At 36.4% G+C, this 12,891-nt stretch overlaps 1 pseudogene; it reads left to right on the plus strand.

The window, feature by feature from the left end:
* The first annotated feature begins 2,682 nt into the window (after positions 1 to 2,682).
* Positions 2,683 to 12,891, plus strand: part of LOC109504915 (probable cinnamyl alcohol dehydrogenase) — a 33,476-nt pseudogene continuing 23,267 nt past the window's right edge.

A 12,891-nucleotide genomic window follows, 5' to 3' on the forward strand; every position in this document is an offset into this window, starting at 1 on the left:
TGATATCTAACATCATTTTAAATATTCTCCATGACTTTTGTGTGCGAATCAGATGATGTTTAGTATAAATAAACATAAAACAATATAGTATTCTTATACAGAAGTATGGTATGCTCTCATTGCAGTACTACTTTATAATAGTGAAGTATTTTTTATAATAATGTAGTATTACTTTTTATGAGTGTAGTATTACTTTATAATAATATAGTGTTATTTTATAATAATATAGTATTATTTTATAATAGCATAGTATTATGTTATAGTAGTGTAGTGTTACTTTATAATAGCATAGCATTAAGTTAGGATTATCTAAGAGTGTAGTATGTCATTGGAGTATGGTATGCTCTTTATGCAGTATTATTTATGACTAGTGCAGTATGTTATTTTTATAGTGAAGTATCAATTATAGTATCAAAATGATAGCATATCATAGTATTATTAATAACAAAATGATAATTTTTAACGAAAAAAATGGCAAAATTATTCGGCCTCGCGGAAAATGAGTTACAGCCAGGTGATATTCTCTCCCTGGATAGCTTAATAAGTAATGATATTAGATCTCTTCGTAGAAAGTGTAGCCTCTTATTTCACGAGAAAGATGATGCTACAATCAAGAGGCTCAAGTCTCTGGAGATCATCCGATGTGGTTCACTCCTAGGATCTAATGGGATCTGATCAGAACTTGAAATCATCCACTCTGGTTGACCAGGATGTTTGGCAATCTGGTAGTCAGAAAGTGTCTCTAAACATGGTATTATATTTTTTTTGGTCCTCTGGTTCATCATCTTTTGATGAAAACAGCAAGTTTCCTACGGATACGTTGGTTTGGATCCCATATCATAAGCAAGGGAAACTCCCTACGCTCATCTTATGCCCCATCAAATGCATTCATACCAATTCAAAAATTTTGTTGAGTGCCTCCAAGAGTGCACTTCGGAGCCCTGATGTCCAAGTGAGTCAGGTAGTGCTATCACTTCCCACATGCCAGCGATGGCCATGGGACACCTTCAACAAAGCTATAAGCTTATCTTCTTCCACTGTTATACTCTGGTTCTCTCAAAAAATCGTGATGTTGCTATGTTGGAATGTTAGAGGGTTAGGAAAGGCCCCTAAACGATGAATGGTAAGGGATACAGTAAAACAGGCAAAATGTAACAGTGTTTGCTTCCAGAAGACGAAATGGGAACAAGTTGGTCCCCGGTTAATTGCCTCATCTTGTGGGCAGAGGATGGATGCGTGGGAATTAGTGAATGCCTCAGGCTGTTCAGGGGGGATCATTATAGCTTGGTGCTTAGCTGAAGTGCAAGGGCAGCTCCTCAATAAAGGAAAATTTTTACTAAGCACCATTCACTCCTCCTCAGCCATCCAGAACACAGCTCAGTGGCTGCTTACAAACGTGTATGGCCCGGTAGATCCCCAACATAAGGTAGAATTTCTGGATGAACTTAGGAATATCAGGGCAAGATGGAGCGGTCCGTGGATACTCATTGAGTATTTCAACCAAACTAGATACTTGTCTGAAAGGAAGGGTGCTGCTAGTAGTAGAGCCTCCTCCAAATTATTCAACTCTTTCATTGAATCTAATTTCTTGGCTGAATTGCAGCCGACTCACAGGAAGTTTACATGGTCAAACCATAGAGACAAACCTTTCCTAGCCAAGCTGGATCAGTATCTTGCATCACTGGATTGGGTTTCAACCTTTCCGTATGCAGTGCTCTCTCCCATGACCAAAGTAACGTCTGATCATTGTCCAATCCTTCTGGAAACCCAAAAGCAAAACCACTGCAGAAGACCATTCTGATTTGAGAATTTTTGGTATACAGTCACAGAGTTTGATGAGTTTGTTCGACAATGGTGGGCTAGTGCTCTGACTACTGTGGATCCAACTACAAATATTGCCTCGAAGCTCCAATTTCTCAGATCCAAAATGAAGGTTTGGAATAGAAATCGAAATGGGAACATCACGGGGAAAAAAAATGAAACAAAGGAGAAGATAGCTTGGCTAGATGAACAAGAAGAAACAAGAAATCTCACACCTGATAAACAAGCAGAAATAACCCAGCTCAAAGTCATGCTAGACACTATTCTTAACCAAGAAGAAATCTTATGGAGACAAGGTTCAAGGGTACAATTGTTGAAGCATGGTGATTGTAATACTAAATTTTTTCATTCGCAGGCAAGTGCACGAAGAAGAAACAATCACATTAACCGAGTCGAACAACATGGAATGTCAACAGATGACCCAGTGGAAATCAAGAAAGCATTCTCCAATCACTTCTCAGTGTTGTTTGGTAATCCAAACTCTCAAGCAAAGATTGAGTTGGACTGGGGAAACTTGTACCATGATAACCCTATGGATTTAACGGATTTAGAAGATCCCTTCTCAGAGGATGAAATCAAGGCAGCAGTGATGAGTGTGGCGATAGATAAGGCACCAGGGCCTGACGGCTTCCCCGGATCCTTCTATCAACACTATTTCTCAGTGATTAAAGATGATCTCTATAAACTTTTTGTGGCAATCCATGATGGTTCTACCAATCTATTTCGGCTCAACTACTCATTTATCACTCTAATTCCAAAGAAGGAAGAGAGCTTAAAGACTAGTGATTATAGACCTATTAGTCTCATTAATGGCATCATCAAATCTTCTCAAAAGCTCTATATTTCCGACTGAGCAAGCACATGGAAAATCTAATATCTCAATCCCAATCTGCATTTATCAAAGGCAGGCAACTGTTTGATAGCTTTATCACGGCATCTGAAATTATTGCCCACTGCAGAAAACTTAAGCATAAAGGAATTATCATCAAACTTGATTTTGAGAAAGCGTATGATAACATTAGTTGGAACTTTCTGCTCACACTTTTGAAGGCTCAGGGATTTGGATCAAATTGGTGCAACTGGACACAGAAAATTCTTTATGATAGCAAGACCGCTCCTATCATCAACGGTGAGCCGACCAATTGGATTCAAGCAAAGAAAAGGCTGAAACAAGGTGATCCGATATCTCCTCTCCTTTTTATCGTAGTAGTAGATGTACTTGACAGAATTCTAAATTTGATAGCTGGTATTGGTCCATTACATACAATCAGAGAAATTGTTTGTTTACAATTCGTAGATGACACACTGATCTTCAACGACACAGACAAAAGTCATATTAAGAATCTCAAATTCATAGTGTACTCCTTTGAGATTCTAACAAGATTGAAAGTCAATTTTGAAAAGAGCTCCATCTGTGGTGCAGGGGTAAGTGAAAAGCATAGCCATAAGATAGCAAAGCTTTTAGGATACTCAAAATCAAACCTGCCATTCAAATATCTTGGAATTCCCCTACACTTCAAAAAACCACGAGCATCTGACTGGCGGTTTCTTGAAGAGAAAATTGAAAGGAAACTTTCATCATAGAAAGAAAAACTTTTAACTATGGCTGGTAGCTTAATTTTGATAAACTCTTTATTGAGCTCAATCCCGGTGTATTGGATGTCCGTCATGCAATTACCAATAGCTATGATCAGAAAGATTGATCGCATTAGGCAGAACTTCCTTTGGAAAGGAAATCAACAATATTGTGGCAGGCACTGTCTTGTAAGCTGGGAGCATATATATATATAGACCTAAGCATTTGGGTGGTCTAGGGATCATTAACTTACAGCTCTTCAACAAATGCCTGCTTTCAAAGTAGTGGTGGAGATATTTTCAAGAACCTAACCAACCTTGGAGAAAGCTAATACACAAACTTCGCTTTGTCGATACACCACCAAGTCAACCAAGCAGCAAGTCCCTAAATTTTGCTTCACCCTACTGGAGAAGTGTCATGAAGTCAAGAGATTGGTTTTTCCTAAGCATCCATTTTAACCTCGGCAAGGGTGATCAGGTGGCATTTTGGCATGATATTTGGGTCAGAGACCAACCTCTTAAAGTAAGGTTCCCTCTGGCATTCATGTTCTCCAATCTTCCAACACTCTCAGCAGCAAGGTACCTTCAAGAGATTGACACTGATGCAATTAGCTTTAACACTCTCAACTCAAGACTCTATGCAGAAATTTTTGAATTGCAAAACATCATGGATTCAACATCCTTATCCTTGGAGGACTCAGTTCTATGGAAATGGAGCAACAAAAATACATTCTCGGTACAACTTTACTATAAGTTCTTTAGTAACGACGGGATACGTTCAGCTTGGAGCCATAAATTGGAATCTTCCAATCCCAAAAAAGATAAAAAATTTTAATTGATGTGCTTTCAACAATAAATTACTCACAGCTGAGAACTTAAAGAAATGGAAGTGGAATGTGCCTCAATATTGCCTCCTTGCGATGAAGAAGATGAAACAGCAGACCACATCTTCCTTGCGTGTAAGTTGACAATGATGGTGTGGCAACAGATTTTTTGTAGGACACGATCAACCATGATGTCGATATCAGTTTAAAATTACTGGAACATGAGGAGAAATAGAGTGACAGATAAATGGGAAAGAATGGCATGGGACTCTTTGTTTTCAACCTGCTGTTGGAGCCTTTGGCTTGAATGGAATAATAGGATCTTTAGGCAGGTGGCCACCGCACCCTTATATCTATTTCAAAAGACAAGAGGCCTGTACCAAAACTGGATGGAAATCTGCAATGGGAAAGCTAAAGAAGCATCAGCCAAAATTTGCAGCATACTATATCAATGATGTTGATACAAATCAACTGGGAACTTAAATGCCAATGAGTGATGAAGTAAAGATACAGGAGAGCAAGAACAACCAACACCTGATGTTTGTAAATAGTTTGATGTCCGCTTAGCTATAGATAGGAAAAAAGACAGGAAGTGACTGGGGAAGTGGTTGAGGTGGGATAAAAAGTGTGCAAATTTAGTGTTGTTGACACAGTTGGTGCCGAGGTGATCGTTGGGTGCTGTCGAGCATGTAGATCTCTTGCATGGGAAATATAGGGCGGTGCTGTAAAAAAAGTTTTGGTCCCACAATGATGTCTACACTGATGGGAAGCCCACCCAAGTTGGCTTTGCTGCTGCCATGGTTATTGTTCAGAAGTTTGCGGTGAAAATACCTGATGGATTGGCACTAAAACAAGCGGACCAGTTGATGGACACTTGAATTAAGTCACTAGAGACATAATTTTGTTTAATTATCCTTTATTTATTAAGAATTTGATGCTCTCTAATCTACTTTACAAGTAATTGAGAGTTTAGATTTATACGGTTCAAATTGGACTCAAATCAGATCAAATTCAAATAAACCAGGCAACCAGCTTTTATTCAAGTGTGAATGCGACTTATTCATGAAGGGATCAGATGCAATCTCTCCAATTAAGAGCTTAAATTAGAAGATAATCTTTTATATAAAATTAAGTGTGAACACGATTTAAAAATCAAAGGCTAAGAAGTAATGTGTTAAGATCCAAGGGCTATTAAGGAGGGTTACACCATCTAAAATCCTAGAAGAGGAGGTGCCACGTTCAAAGCCACCCTAATGTGCCGCCCGACCATCATTTAGCATGGGATTTTCATGTGAAGGAAAAGAAGGAAAGAAAGAGTGCGCCATATGAAGAGCCATCATATCCTTTAATGTTAAAAATTCTCCTTGCTCCTTTGTTCTCCACGGGATCTTTTCTTTATTACATGCCAAACTCCCTTTCTCCTCCCAAATATCTCACGCCCTCTTATCTTACACATTAACAAAGAAATTCCATGCCTCTCAAAACACTTCTTCATGCCAAAAGTCTTCTTATTTTCAATGCCTCCCTTTCCTAGGGGCCTCCACTCTTTCCTCTCTTAACCCACATCACAAACCCTAATGCCCTACCTCCCACTCTATAAACATGCCCTAAGGCCTCCATCTTTTGATCATCAGCCCCCTTGTGGGGATCATCCCCTCTTTCTCTCAATCAAGCCAACATCCCAAAAGCTCTCTTCAAGCTGTCCCCCCTCTCTCTCTTTCTCTCTTCTACATAAGTCTAGAGGAGGTACTAACCCTAGCACACCTTCCATCAAATCTAAGAGAGGTTCTAATCCTAGTGCTGCGATCCTTCTTTTCTATATTTCTATAATTTTATCTATCTTTCTTTCTAGGAGATTCTAGATCAAGTCTTTCAGCCATCCTACTACTGTTTGCGTGGAGGAAGACGAAAGATTCAAAGAGACACATCTACCATCGAGAGCAGCTAAAAGATCAATTTGGTTTAATTATCTTATATCATATTTTTTTTTTATGTATGCTTTTTATTTGATCAATAAAAAATATTTTTATTGTAATTTTCTTATATCCTTCTAGCATTCCTTACAATCCATTATTTTTTTTATGTTTTCAAAATAATCAACTAAGATCTCTGCAGATATGATCCCAACTCACCTTATTTATATAGTAGTGAGTAGGATTAATTTTGGTGTGCTACAATACGCATCAAATTTTGACACCATTGTCGGAGATCTTGGCACTATTATTTTAAAAAATAAAAAATATAAAATATAAAAAAAATTATTATATTTTACTGCTTTCTAGATCTTTATTTCTTGCTTTAGATTACTTTACTGTCTTTCTAATAAAATAATTTTCTGTCTTTTATATAGATTTGACTTCCTGTCTATTTTAAACCTACCTTTTATTTACTTCTTTTCTAATAGATTTTCTAGATTAAAAAAAAAATTATCTTTTAATTGACTATCTTGAATAGTAGATTTAATTTTTTGTATTTATTATAGGATATCTAGTTGCCTTATACTCTTACCTTAATTTAGTTCTTTATTTAGACTCTCTAGATCTTCTCATACTTAATTAACCTAATATTGCTCCCTAGATTGATTTTGATGATTACAAAGCAGTTGAAGGGGTACTAATATTTCTTACTTGAAAAAGCCTTTTTGCTCTTCAGGGGCAAAATTATAATTTTACCAAAACCCTGATTTGATGGTATCAAATGATAGAACAAAAGATTTGTGATTCAATGGTGAAAATTTTATTGATTTTGGACTTGTATTTTGAAAGATATGCATGTTTGAAAATCATGAGTCGACCCATGAGTCAACTCATGGCACATGAGCTGTTTGGCACGCAGATTTTTTGGCTTGGCACAACCTGTGAGTCGACCCATGAGTCGACCCCCAAGGCATGAGTCGACCCATGAGTCGACCCATGCAGTTTTTAGGCCAAAAATCACAGAACCTTGTTTTCTGGTATTCTTCCACAGATGTTGACCCATGAGTCGACCCCCAGGTATGAGTCGACCCATGAGTCGACCCCTGTGATGGGATTTTTTCGTAACGGCTAGTTTTTAACCCATTTTAAGTGCTTTTAATGCTCATTTAATGTGGTCTAACGGCTCTTTTTTCAGTCTACAATATTTTCCTCTATTTCTTAAAGCTATAAAAGGAACAAAAAGGTGGGAAACAAAAGAGAGATAAGAAGAGCATTCAAGAGAGCATTCAAGAGCATTCAAAAGAGAGAATTTGAAAAAGGGTTTTTCAAGCCAACTTTTCAGCCCTAATCAAGAGTTCATTCAAAGCTTTGAAGAAGCCTTTAATCCAAGCTCACCAACTCCTCAAGTGCACATTCAAGTCTTCAACCACCTTGAGAAAATCCAAAAGGGTCTTCTTCTCTTGAGTAAAGTGTATTTAAAGTTATATTCGCTCATTGAAGGAGCTTTCTTTTGTACTTATTTGTGCTAAAAATTATTATACTCAGTTTAAGTGATTGTTTTTATTTTGGAAGGATTCCAAAACAAGAGAAGGTTGATCCGAACCTAGAATCGGAGTGTATTGGGTTGGCTTGTACCCGAAAAATAAGTGGTCTAGCTTGGAATAGCTAGAGTCGGAGTTTCCGACGTTTGTATTCGGGTTGAATACAAGATTAGTGGATTGAAATTCCCAAGTAGGAGCTTGGAGAGTGGATGTAGGTGCAAGGTTGGCACCGAACCACTATAAATCTTTTTGTTTGTGGTGTGTATAATTGCTTCCCTTTAACTCTTCATTATTTTCTTGCATTCTTGCTTTTAGCTATTAGTCCTGAATTAATTTAACTCTCCATATTCATTTAGCTATTGCCAAACATTTTTCATAAGTCATAAGTTAAGCTTAAAATTTTTAGAAACCCAATTCACCCCTCCTCTTGGGTTGCATAGCTGGGCAACAAGTGGTATCAGAGCCCGGTGCTCTAGCCCTTCTTTGATCTAAATAATCAAAGAGCCAAAGATCTATGGCAACCCACGTCGGCACTTTTCTAGTCGAGGGGCAATCCACCAACCGACCTCCACTTTTCAATGGGTCTAATTACACCTATTGGAAAGCTCGGATGAAAATATTCATACAAGCACTCGACTATGATATATGGAGTATCATAGTGAACGGTCCTCACACACCCACTAAAATTATAGATGGTGATGAATCAACCAAACCCGAGAAAGAATGGGATGAGGTTGATAAGAAGATGGCCCAATTAAATGCTAAAGCAATGAATGTTCTTTATTGTGCTCTTGATGCAAACGAATTTAATCGCATTTCTACTTGCTCATCTGCTAAAGAAATATGGGATAGGTTAGAAGTAACCCATGAGGGAACTAATCAAGTAAAAGAGTCTAAAATAAACATGCTTGTGCATAAATATGAATTGTTCAAAATGGAGCATGATGAGTCCATAACTGGAATGTTTACTCGCTTTACTGATATTATTAATGGTTTAAAGAGTCTTGGTAAGTTCTATACTAATAGTGAGCTTGTAAGAAAGATTCTCAGGTCCTTACCAAGAACTTGGGAAGCCAAAGTGACTGCCATCCAAGAAGCCAAGGACTTGAACATTCTACCTCTGGAAGAGCTTCTTGGATCATTGATGACTCATGAGCTAAGCATGAAGCAACATCAAGAGGAAGAAGTCAAAAAGAAAAGAACCATTGCCCTCAAATTCACAGCTCCACCAGATGAAGAAACTGATGACACTGAAGATGAAGAACAGGATAAAGAGATGGCACTCATCACCCGAAGATTTAAGAAATTTTTGAGAAAAAAGAAACAAGGGATGAGGAAGAGGCCATTCACAAAAAGAGAACAAAACAAAGAAAAAGAGAAAGACCAACCCCTTATCTGCTACGAGTGCAAGAAGCCGGGACACTTCAAATTCGAATGCCCACAACTGAAGAAAGGTCCCAAGAAGTACAAGAAGAAGGCCATGATGGCCACGTGGAGTGCGAGTGATGACTCAAGCTCCGACGAGGAAACCTCAACCGAACAAGCCAACCTATGCCTTATGGCACACGAAAATGAGGTAATTTCCAAAACCCCTAGTGACTTTACATTTGAAGAATTACATGAAGCATTCTATGATTTAGTTGATGAATTAAAGAAACTAGGGATGAAGAACAAAGAGCTAAAATTAAAAAATCAATCTTTATTGAAATAAACTGAAAATATTTCAATTGAAAAATCCACCCTGCTTCAAAAAAATCAAAGCTTAAAGAATGAAATTGCCAAGCTGAAACCAATAGTAGAAAAGTTTACTTTGAGTTCAAATAAACTCAATATGATTCTTGATAATCAAAAAGCCATGTATGATAAGGCTGGACTTGGCTATAACCCCTTGAAGAAATAAAAATATCTGAAAAATATTTATATAAACTCTTTAAGTAATAAGTCTACCAATATTACTTGTTTCAAATGTGGTAGAGTAGGACATAAATCATACACTTGCTTCTCTAATAAGTCTGCAAACTCAACTATAAAGAAAATATAGGTTCCAAAAGGAACCATTATGACTAACCAAAAAGGACTCAAGAAAGCTTGGGTACCTAAAATAAAAACTTGACTATTGCTTGCAGGTGTGTCTAGCATCCCAAGGAGGAAACAGGAAATGGTATCTTGACAATGGATGCTCGAGACACATGACTGGTGATGAATCCCAATTCATCACTTTTGATGCTAAGGATGGAGGGATGGTCACCTTTGGAGAAATGGCAAAGGAAAGATCATCGGTATAGGTAACATTGGTATCACTCCCTCCAAATACATTGAAAATATTTTGTTAGTAGATGGTTTAAAGCATAATTTACTAAGCATTAGTCAATTTTGTGATAAAAGATATAAAGTTATTTTTGAATCGTCTGTGTGCATTGTAACTAGTCCTATTAATGATGGCATTAAATTTATTAGACATAGACATGGTAATATTTATATGGTAGATTTAAATGATTTAGCCAAAATAAACATGCAATGCCTAGTATCCTTAAATGCTAAAATTAATGAGACAAGTTGGCTTTGGCATCGCAGACTTGCACACATTAGCATGCATTCTCTTTCAAAATTAATTAAGAAAGAATTAGTTCTTGGTTTGCCAAAACTGAATTTTAAAAAGGATAGAATTTGTGATGCATGCCAATTAGGTAAACAAACAAGAGTTTCATTTAAATCCAAAAATATTGTTTCAACTTCTAGACCTTTAGAGCTTTTGCATATGGACTTATTTGGACCAACTAGAACCACTAGTCTAGGAGGAAAACGATATGGTTTTGTAATTATAGATGATTACTCTCATTTTACTTGGGTTTTTTTTTTAGCACACAAAGTTGAAACTTTTCATGTTTTCACTAAATTTTACCGAAAAGTCACTAATGAGAAAGGATTTTCAATTCAAAATATTCGAAGCGATCATGGAACTGAATTTGAAAATAAGACTTTGAAAACTTTTGTGATGAAAAGAGAATTGGCCATAACTTCTCTGCTCCTAGGACACCCCAACAAAATGGGATAGTTGAAAGGAAAAACAGAACCTTAGAAGAAATAGCCCGTACCATGCTTTGTGAAAGCAACTTTCCAAGATATTTTTGGACGGAAGCAATTAACACAGCATGTTATATTTTAAATCGTGCTTTGATTAGATAATTTTTAAAGAAAACCCCTTATGAGCTTTGGAAAGAAAGAAAACCGAATATTGCATATTTTCATGTTTTTGGTTGCCGATGTTTTGTGTTAAATAATGGTAAAGAAAGACTTGGTAAATTTGATGCAAAATCAGATGAAGTAATCTTTCTTGGTTACTCCTCCACTAGTAAAGCTTTTAGAGTTTTTAACAAAAGAACTTTAGTAGTAGAGGAGTCCATACATGTTGTTTTTGATGAATCTAACGATCTTCCTTCAAGGAAGAATGAGGGTGTTGATGATGCAGATCCTCTAATAAAAGAAATGAAGGAGATCACTCTGACAGATTCAACAACTCAAGAGGACGAGAAACAAGAAGACAAACAGGATGAGAGAGGTAAAAAAATTCAAGAACAACCTTAAGGTACAAATGACCTACCCAAAGAATGGAGGTATGTTCACAATCACCCTAAGGAGTTAATTATTGGTGATCCTATGCATGGGGTAAAAACTCGTTCTTCACTTAGAGATGTATTTAATCATTGTGCTTTTGTATCTCATCTTGAACTAAAAACTATTGAAGAAGCTGAAAATGATCATAATTGGATTAATGCAATGCAAGAGGAACTTAATCAATTTGAAAGAAATAAAGTATGGACTTTAGTATCAAGACCTAAAAATTATTCAATAATTGGCACAAAATGGGTCTTTAGGAACAAATTAGATGAACATGGAAATGTAATAAGAAATAAAGCAAGATTGGTTGCTAAAGGTTATAATCAAGAAGAAGAAATTGATTTTGATGAGACTTTTGCATCTGTCGCTAGATTAGAGGCCATTAGACTTTTACTTGCATATGCTTGCTTTATGAAATTTAAATTATTTCAAATGGATATCAAAAGTGTATTTTTAAATGGATATATTGCTGAAGAAGTCTATGTAGAACAACTCCCAGGTTTTGAAAATCATGCTTTTCCTAATCATATTTTTAAATTAAATAAAGCTTTATATGGATTAAAACAAGCACCTAGGGCTTGGTATGATAGGCTAAGCAAATTTTTACTAAATAATGATTTTTCAAGAGGTAATGTAGACACAACCCTCTTTATTAAAAAAATCAAAATGATATGTTAGTAATACAAATTTATGTTGATGACATAATTTTTGGGTCTACTAATGAATCTCTTTGTCAAGACTTTGCTAAGCTCATGCAGGGGGAATTCGAGATGAGCATGATGGGAGAACTCACCTTCTTCCTCGAACTCCAAATCAAACAAACAAAAGAAAAAATCTCCATCACCCAAAGCAAGTACACCAAGGAATTACTCAAAAGATTTGGAATGGAGAACTCCAAAGCAATTGGCACACCCATGAGCCCCTCATGTAAGCTTGACAAGGATGAAAAAGGTAAATGTATAGACTTAAAATACTATAGAGGTATGATTGGCTCTCTATTATATTTAACTACAAGTAGGCCTGATATCATGTTTAGTGTCTGTTTGTATGCTAGATTTCAATCTAATCCTAAAGAATCTTATTTGAATGCTGTTAAAAGAATCCTTAGATACTTGAATGGTACTCAAACTCTAGGGTTATGGTACTCTAAGGACTCACTAATTGATTTATTAGGATATTCAGATGCTGATTTTGCTGGATGTAGATTAGATAGAAAAAGCACTAGTGAAACTTGTCAATTTCTTGGAGTTAACCTAATCTCCTGGTTTAGCAAGAAACAAAATTCGGTAGCACTGTCTACGGCTGAGGCCGAATACATTACAGCCGGAAGTTGTTGTGCTCAAATCTTGTGGATTAAGCAACAACTCGAAGATTTTGGAATCAAACTTAATGAAACACCCATAAGATGCGACAATACAAGTGCCATAAATCTAACTAAAAATCCAATTCAACATTCAAGGTCTAAGCATATTGAAATAAGACATCATTTTATAAGAGAACATGTTCAAAACAAAGATATAACTCTTGAATATATTTGCACTGACAATCAATTAGCTGATATCTTTACAAAGGCCCTTAGTGAGGATAGATTCTGTG

Source organism: Elaeis guineensis, chromosome 5 (genome assembly GCF_000442705.2).
Source record: "Elaeis guineensis isolate ETL-2024a chromosome 5, EG11, whole genome shotgun sequence".
In the NCBI taxonomy this organism is placed as follows: domain Eukaryota; kingdom Viridiplantae; phylum Streptophyta; class Magnoliopsida; order Arecales; family Arecaceae; genus Elaeis; species Elaeis guineensis.